Source organism: Canis lupus, chromosome X (assembly GCF_011100685.1).
Source record: "Canis lupus familiaris isolate Mischka breed German Shepherd chromosome X, alternate assembly UU_Cfam_GSD_1.0, whole genome shotgun sequence".
Lineage (NCBI taxonomy): Eukaryota > Metazoa > Chordata > Mammalia > Carnivora > Canidae > Canis > Canis lupus.
In genome coordinates, this window is record NC_049260.1 from 48,181,546 (window position 1) to 48,190,881 (window position 9,336).

The window sequence follows — 9,336 nt, forward strand, 5'->3', positions numbered from 1 at the left end:
ACCACAATGAGATACCACCTCACACCAGTGAGAATGGGGAAAATTAACAAGGCAGGAAACCACAAATGTTGGAGAGGATGTGGAGAAAGGGGAACCCTCTTGCACTGTTGGTGGGAATGTGAACTGGTGCAGCCACTCTGGAAAACTGTGTGGAGGTTCTTCAAACAGTTAAAAATAGATCTGCCCTACAACCCAGCAATTGCACTGCTGGGGATTTACCCCAAATATACAGATGCAGTGAATTGCCGGGACACCTTCACCCTGATGTTTAATAGCAGCAATGTCCACGATAGCCAAACTGTGGAAGGAGCCTCGGTGTCCATGGAAACATGAATGGATAAAGAAGATGTGGTATATGTATACAATGGAATATTACTCAGCCATTAGAAACAAGAAATACCCACCATTTGCTTCAACGTGGATGGAACTGGAGGGTATTATGCTTAGTGAAATAGGTCTATTGGAGAGGGACAAACTTTATATGGTCTCATTCATTTGGGGAATATAAAAAATAGTGAAAGGGAATAAAGGGGGAAAGGAGAAAAAATGAGTGGGAAATATCAGAAAGGGAGACAGAGCATGAGAGACTCCTAACTCTGGGAAACGAACAAGGGGTGGTGGAAAGGGAGGGGGGTGGGGGTGACCGGGTGGCAGGCACTGAGGGGGCACTTGATGGGAGGAGCCCTGGGTTTTATGCCGTATGTTGGCAAATTGATCTCCAATTCAAAAAAATATGTAAAAAAAAAAATAAAAAAATAAAGACCTCTGTCCTTGGAAAAAAATAAATAAGTAAAGTTCCTGCTTCTCCAGGACTGGCCTTTCCTGTCCCAGAGGCTTTCACTACCAGGCTTTTGCCTGGGTCCTCGTGGGGCCCCTCCGCCACTTGATTCTTTTTTATTTTAGTTTTTCTGCCTTCCTACCTTGTTAGAAGCGAAAACCCTTCTCTCTGTAGCATTCTGGTTCTTCTCTCTTTAAATCTCAGGTCGAATTTGTACGTTTTCAGGATGGTTTGAAAATAATATAGGTAATTTGGTGGGGCCAAGTGAATTGAGGACCCTGACTCCTCCGTCATGTTCTTAGCTCCAATTTTTTCTTAGTTCTGCTTTTCGTGCATTTTGTAAGTTTTAGTTTGTTGCATTTTTTTTCACCTCAAAATATTTTGTAGATCTCCCTGTGATTTCTTCTTAATCCCGCTGGTCCATGAAATGTGTTTTTTGAGGCACCTGGAGTGCACAGTCAGTTAAATGTCAGACTTCTTGGTTTTGGCTCCGGTCCTATTCTCAGGGTCCTGAATTGAGCCCTGTGTCGGGCTCTGCACTCAGCACAGACTCTGCTTAAGTTTCCCTCTCCCTCTCCCTTTGCTCCTCCCCCCCATGTTCACGTGCCTGTGCTGTATCTCAAATAAATAAATAAATCTTTTAAAAAATGTTTAAAAGATCTCACTCTAAGTACATGGAATGTAATTCCATGCACATTCTATGATTTCAAGAATTTTAAATTTATTGGTAATTGTTTTGTGTCCTAATGTGTATCCTGTCCTTCAGAGTGTTTTATGGGCCCTGGTGAAATATGTCTATTTCAACCTTTTGCTGTTTTGGTTTTGGCTTCATCTGTTCTGGAGCTCTGTGGCTAAGTGCTTATATGTTTATAATTATATTTTTTGAGGGATTGCCCTTTTTATTATATAATTACTTTTTTCCTCTTTTATAGCCTATTTTCTATTTGCATCTGTATACTAGCCCAGCTCTCTTTAGTTTACTGTTAGCATGGAATATTTTCCATTCTTATAGTTGCTTTTTTTTCATTCTTATAGTTTCAACCAATTTGTGTCTTTGAATGTAAAGTGAGCTTCTGTTGAACCGTATATTTTTAAATTCATTCCATCAATGTCTGTGTTTCATTTGGAGATTTTGAAACCCATTTACATTTAATGTTATTACTGCTATGATGGAATTTAATCCTGCCACTCTGCTTTTTGTTGTCTTTATGTCGTATATCTTTTTCTTTCTATGTACCTCTATTGCCAACTTTTTGTAAGTAGATATTTTCTCTTGTGTCTTTTTAATTCCATTGTCCCTTCCTTTATATAGATTCTTAAGTTTTTGTTTAAATTCCAGTGAGTGAATACAGTGTAATATTAGTTTAACATAGTGTTTCACCATTTCAAGTGTACTCTTTAATCCTCATCACCTGTTTACCCTATCTGCCCGCCCCCCCACCTTCCATTCTGGTAACCATCGGTTTGTTCTCCTTAGTTAAGAGTCTGTTTCTTGGTTTACCTCTCTTTCTCTCGCTCTTCCCCCCCCCCCCCCGATCATTTATTTTGTTTCATAAATTCCACACACGAGTGAAATAATCTGGTATTTGTCTTTCTCTGACTTATTTCACTTAGCATAACACTCTCTAGCTCAATCCATTTGAGCGACATGGATGGATTCGTTTTTATGGCTAAGCAGTATTTGATTGCATGAGCATACCATATCTTTATCCACCTATCAGTCAAAGGACACTTGGGCTGTTTCCATAATTTGACCATTGTAAATAATGCTGCGATAAGCATTGTGGTGTGTGTATCCATTTGAATTAATAGTATTGTATTATTTGAGCACCTAGTAGTGCAATTGCTGGAAGGTAGGGTAGATCTGTTTTTAACTTTTTGAGGAATTCCATACTATTTCCAGAGAAGCTGCACTATGTTGCATTCCCATCAACAGTGCAAGAGGCTAGTCCTTTCTTCACATCCTTGCTACCACCAATTGTTTCTTGTCTTGTCGATTTTAGCCAATCTGACAGTGTGAGATGATATCTCATTGTAATTTTGATTGGCATTTCTGTGATGATTAGTAATGTTGAGCATCTTTTCATGTGTTTGTTGGCTATCTGTATGTCTACCTTGGAAAAGTGTCTATTCATGTCTTCTGCCCATTTTCTATTATTTATTTATTTATTAATAATAAATTTATTTTTTATTGGTGTTCAATTAACCAACATAGAGAATAACACCCAGTGCTCATCCCGTCAAGTGCCCCCCTCAGTGCCCATCACCCATTCACCCCTATCCCCCACCCTCCTCCCCTTCCACCACCCCTAGTTCGTTTCCCAGAGTTAGGAGTCTTTATGTTCTGTCCCCCTTTCTGATATTTCCCACACATTTCTTCTCCCTTCCCTTATATTCTCTTTCACTATTGAATGAGAACATACATGAATGAGAACATACAATGTTTGTCTTTCTGCCCATTTTTGAATCAGATTACTTATTTTTTTGGGACTTGAATTTTATAAGATCTTTATAGATTTTGGATTCTTTATAGATTTTGGATCAGATATGTCATTTCCAAATATCTTCTCCTATCCTGTAAGTTATGTTTTAGTTTCCTTGATTGTTTTCTTTGCTGTGTAGAAGCTTTTTTTCTTTAATGAAAACCCAACAGTTAATCTTTCTTTTTGTTTCCCTAGCCTCAGGAGACATATCTAGAAAGAACTTGCTAAAGCCAATGTTAAAGAAGTTACTACTTATGTTCTCCTCTAGGATTTTTATGATTTCAGGGGTCACATTTGAGTCTTTAATACATTGTGAATTCATTTTTGCATACAATATAAGAAAGTGGTCCAGTTTAATTCTTTTATATGCTGCTGTCCAGGTTTCCCAACACCATTTGTTGAGGAGACTGTCATTTTCCCATTGGATATACTTTCCTGTTTTGTCAAAAGTTGGCCATATAGTGTGGGTTCATTTCTCAGTTTTCTATTTTGTTTTATTATTCTATGCATCAATTTTTATGCCAGTACCACACTGTCTCGATCACTATAACTTTTAGTTTTTTATAGAACTTGAAGTACACAATTGGGACGCCTCTAGCTTTGGTTTTCTTTTTCAAGGTTGCTTTAGCTATTTGGGGTCTTTTGGTGTACTGTACAAATTTTACGGTTCTTTCCTTCCTCTAGCTGTGTGAAAAATGTTTTTATTTTGATGGCAATATAATTAAATTTATAGATTGCTTCGGGTTGTATAGACATTTTTACGATACTTGTTCTTCCAGTGCATGAGCAGGAAATGTCTTCCCAATTCCTCATATCACCTTCAATTTCTTTCATCAGTGTTTTATCGTTTTCAGAGTACAGGTCTTCCATGTCTTTGATTAGGTTTAACCCTAGGTATCTTATGGGTTTTGGTGCAATTATAGATGGGAACAATTCCTTAATTTCTCTTTCTGCTGCTTCGTTATTGGTATATAGAAATACAATAGATTGCTGTACATTGATTTTGTATCCTACAACTTTACTGAATTTGTGAATCAGAGCTAACATTTTTTTTTTTGGTGGAATCTGTTGAGTTTTCTACGTAGAATATCTTGTCTGCAAAGAGTGAAAGTTTGATTTTGTCCTTGCTGATTTAGATGGCTTTTATTATTTCTGTTGGATGATTGCTGAGGGTTGGACTTCCGGTACTACGTTATAAAACAGTGGTGAGAGTGGACATCCCGTCTTCTTCCTGACCATAGAGGGAAAGTTCTCAGCTTTTCCCCATTGAGAATGATACTAGCTGTGGGATTTTTCACATATGGACTTCATGATTTTGAGGTATTTTCTTTCTATGCCCAGTGTGTTGGTGGTTATTATTATTTTTTTTAATCAAGAATGGATGTTGTACTTTGTCAAGTGCTTTTTCTGCATTCACTGAGAGGATCATATGGTTCTTCTTCCTTTTATTAATATGGTGTATCACATTGATTGGTTTGTGAATGTTTAGCCCACCTGGCAATCCAGGAATAAATCCTAGTTGATCATCATGAATGATTCTTTTAATGAACTGTTGGATTCTATCAGCTGGTATCATGTAGAGAATCTTTGCATTCTTGTTTACCAGGGATATTAGCCTGCATTTCTCTTTTTAACGGGTTCTGTGTCTGTCTTTTGTAACAAGGTAATGCTGGCCTCATAGAATGAGTTTGGAAGTTTTCCCTCCATTTATATTTTTTGAAATAGTTTGAGAAGAATAGGTATTAACTCTTCTGTATGTATGTATGTATGTATGTATGTATGTATTTTGATCATCTGGTTTTTATTTCCAGGCAATCTTGTTACTTCTCATTTATCTCACAATTTGCATGGCTGGGTGCTTATGCACCTCATCAACAGAAGGTCTCCATGGAATTGAGCATGATTGCCTACATGGCCAGAAAACCCATCAATCCCACTCAAGAGGCAGATGATGAAAGTGGCTGCACTCTTCCCTCCCAAGTAACTCAGACTGAATTCAGGCTGGACAGGCCCGCAGAAGGTAGCATGAGAGAAAGTAAAAATTTGACACCTGTCTGTCACGTTGTAGAAGGAGACCTCACCAGAATCATAGTCCAAGAAAATCCCCACCCACTGGAGAGGGGTCCACTGGGGGAGGGAAGTCCCTGGGGAGGTAAGAGCCCAGTATTCTTTCCCATACCACAAAGACACTGTCCAGAATCCATTCTGGGTGGATAAAATTACTCTACCTTTTCTGCACACTGAGTTTTCACATACATCAAGGTCTGCTTGCCTTATCTCTCATCTCTACCTCCCAATGGTGTCTCCCAGCGACAATCTTGGAGCACCAAAGACGCAGGGAAACAGATTTAACAGCTCTGGGTTGTTGGGCAGGTCCTGCTAGAAGTAACTATGCCAAACGTACATGCTGCAGGAAAGGATTCAGGTGGGGTAGGCTGTGTCTGGGTCTAGAGTCATACCTACTGAGTATGATTGAGCCTCTCTCAATTTTTGAATTTTCCCCATATTGGCTGAATTTTTCCTGTGAACTGCTTCAGATTTTCAGGCAAGAAGAGACGGTTTGGGGTGAAAATGTGGCTTTTTTTCCTTCCTGCAGATCTATTAGTGTGATCGAAGGATCAGGGATCCTGATTGTTTCACGTATGTTCAATGTGTCCCTGATGTTCTGCAGGAGCTCCCTGGTAGGCTGCTGCTGCTTCTCTTCCAGCTGGGTGATCAGGCTACTCGGGTGGGAGACATTGCAGGAGATCTGGTGTTGACACCATTGATGCTGTTGTAGGTAGCTAAATCTAGCTCCTCAAGGTGGGCCAGGAGATGATACTCATGATCCTTTAAGGAGTGAGAGAGCTGCTCAAACTTCCAGACGATCTTCTCCCTCTCCATCTGGTTCAGGCTCAAGAGTTCAGCTCGTGTCTGCTCCCCCTGTGCCCAGAACCTCTTCTTTAAGTCTTTCAGTGTTTCCAGGTGGTCCAGCTGGTTCTGGATTTGCTCCTTGAAGTCCTCCACTGCCTTCTTGAGCGGCAGCATGCTATGGCCAATGTGCTTGCAGAAGCAGCCACACACCACACAGATGGGCACATGGTCCGCCTCACAATACACCTTCAGGGACTTGTGGTGCTTCTCCCACACCCCCATCTCGGCCAGGGCCCCCAATGACCACAAGGTGCACATCTGTTTCACTAGCTGTGTTATGTTGGCCGGGTGCCAATTGGGTCTCATGTGACGCTGCAGGAAGATCTCCTGGCGCTGTGGGCATCACTTGTCGGTCTCCATCTCGCCCTAGCAATGGGTGAGGCATGCACAACAGTTGTTGCACCTGCAGTCGAGCCTCATGGGGTTGGCAAAGTACTGCAGACACATTGGGCAGGTAGACTTCTGCACACCCTCCTGATTGCCCCTTCCTGGCAGCCTTGCAAGTTGGGCAGGCAGAGGGCTGCACCTCTGCCTGGATCTCAAATGCATGCACTGGCCCCAACTGTTGCTGGTCATCCCTGTGCAAGTGCCCTGCTGAGTGAGCATGAATTCTTGTCTCCCAGCAGAGTCCTGTGACTGTACCAGGGGGCTGCCAAGGTGGGCTTCCTGTGGGACTGGGACAGTCATTGTTCGGATCCCTGTAACTCCCCTTTAAATGTTTGGTAGAGGGACATCTGGGTGGCTCAGTTGTTGGGCATCTGCCTTCGGCTCAGGGTGTGGTCCCAGAATCCCGGGATTGAGCCTCACATTGGGCTCCCCCGCGGGAAGCCTGCTTCTCCCACTGCCTATGTCTCTGCCTCTCTCTCTTTGTCTCTCAGGAATAAATAAATAAAATCTTTAAAACAAAAATAAATGTTTGGTAGAATTCAGCTGTGATCATCTGGCCCTGCACTTTTGTCTCTTGGTTGATGTTTGATTACTGTTTCTATCTATCTATCGTCTATCCATTTATTAATTTTTGCTTGTTCTGGATCTGTTCAAGTTTTCTTCCTGTTTTAGTTCTGCTAGTTTAGAAGATTCTAGGAATGTATCCATTTCTTGAGATTTCCCAATTTGTTGCCATTTAATTTTTCATAATATTCTCTTATAATTGTTTGTATTTCTGTGGTGTTGGTTGTGATTCCTCCTCTCTCACTCATGATTTTATTTATTTGGATTATTTTTTATATATGACTTTTTTGAAAGTTTTATTTATTTATTCATGAGAGATACAGAAAGAGAGGCAGAGACATAGGCAGAGGGAGAAGCAGGCTCCCTGCTAATAGCCTCATGTGGGACTCGATCCCGGAACCCCGGGATCATGCCCTGGGCCGAAGGCAGATGCTCAACCATTGAGCCATCCTGGCTTCCTTATTTAGATTTTCCCTCTTTTGATGAATCTGGCTGGGAGTTTATCAATTTTTTTAGTATTTTTCAAAATCCACCTCCTGGCCTCATGGATCTGCTTTACTGCATGTGTCTGTGTGTGTGTGTGTTTCTCTATCACGTATTTCTTCTCTAATCTTTATTATTTCCTTTCTTCTGCTGACTTTAGGTTTCATTTGTTGTTCCTTCCCTATCTCCTTTAGGTATCAGTTTATGTTTTTATTTGAGATTTTTCTTGCTTCCTGAGGTAAGCCTTTATTGCTATATAGTTGCCTCTTAGGGCTGCCTTTACTGCGTCACAAAGGTTTCTAAGTATTGTGTTTTCATTTTCACTTGTTTCCATGTATTTTTATTTATTTATTTAATTTCCTTATTGATCCTTTCATGCTTTAGTAGATTGCTTTTTAGTCTCCATGTATCTGTGGTCTTTCCAATAATTTTCTTGTGATGGAATTCAAGTTCATAGTATTGTGATGAGAAAATATGCATGGTATGATCTCAATCTTTTTGTACTTGTTGAGGACTGATATGTAACCTGATACATGATCTATTCTGGAGAATGTCCTATGAGCAATCAAAAAGAATGTGTATTCTGCTGCTATGTGATGGGATGTTCTGACTACATATATTAAGTTCATCTGGTCCAGTGCGTCATTCAAAGCCATTATTTCCTTATTGGTTTTCTGCTTAGATGACCTGCCCATTGTTGTAAGTGGGATGTTAAAGTCCCCTACTTTTATTGTATTATTATCAATGACTTTATGTTTCTTATTACTTGTTTTATTCATTTGAGTATTCCCAAGTTTGCAGCATAAATATTTGCAATTGTTAGATCTTCTTGTTGAATGGACCCCTTTATTATGATGTAGTGTCCTTCTGCATCTCTTCTTATGCCTTTGGCTTAAAATCTAGTTTCTCTGATATTCCCCATTGTTATTTGGTCTTTCTTTTGACAACTTGGTCTTTCTTTTGACATGGTAAGTATTTCTCCATCTCTAGTTTTCAGTGTACTGGTGATTTTAGGTCTGAAATGATTTTCTTGTAGGCAGCATATAAATGGGTCTTGTGTTTCTTTCTTTTTTTTTTTGACAACTTGGTCTTTCTTTTGACATGGTAAGTATTTCTCCATCTCTAGTTTTCAGTGTACTGGTGATTTTAGGTCTGAAATGATTTTCTTGTAGGCAGCATATAAATGGGTCTTGTGTTTCTTTCTTTTTTTTTTTTCATCCATTCTGACACACTATGTCTTTTGATTGAATTATTTTGTCCATTTTCATTCAGCATAATTATGGCTCGATATGAATGTACTGCCATTTAATACTTTTTTGGTCATCGTTTCCGGAGATATTCTATGTTCCTTTCTAGTCTTTGTCATTTTTGGTCTTTCCTTCCCACTCGAAGAGTCCTCTTTAATATTTCTTGCAGGGTTGGTTTAGTGGTCACAAATGCCTTTAGTTTTTGTTTGCCTGGGAAACTCTTTATCTCTCCTTCAATTCTGAATGATAATCCTACTGGATATTCTTGGGTGCATATTTTTTTTTCTATTCAGCCTGTTGATCATATCATGCCACTTCTTTCTGCCCTGCCATGTTTCCGTGGAAAGATCTGCTGTTAGATTATTTGTCTTCCCTTGTAAGTTAAGGACTTGTTTTTTTGTCTTGCTGTGTTTAAGATTTTTGCATTATCTCTATAGTTTACAAAATTTAACTGTGTTATGTCTTGATGTTGATCTGCTTT

General features: G+C 39.7%; 1 pseudogene; it reads right to left on the bottom strand.

Annotated features, from left to right (window-relative positions):
* Positions 1-5,097: 5,097 nt before the first annotated feature.
* Positions 5,098-6,861, bottom strand: LOC119878112 (annotated as a pseudogene).
* Positions 6,862-9,336: the final 2,475 nt, after the last annotated feature.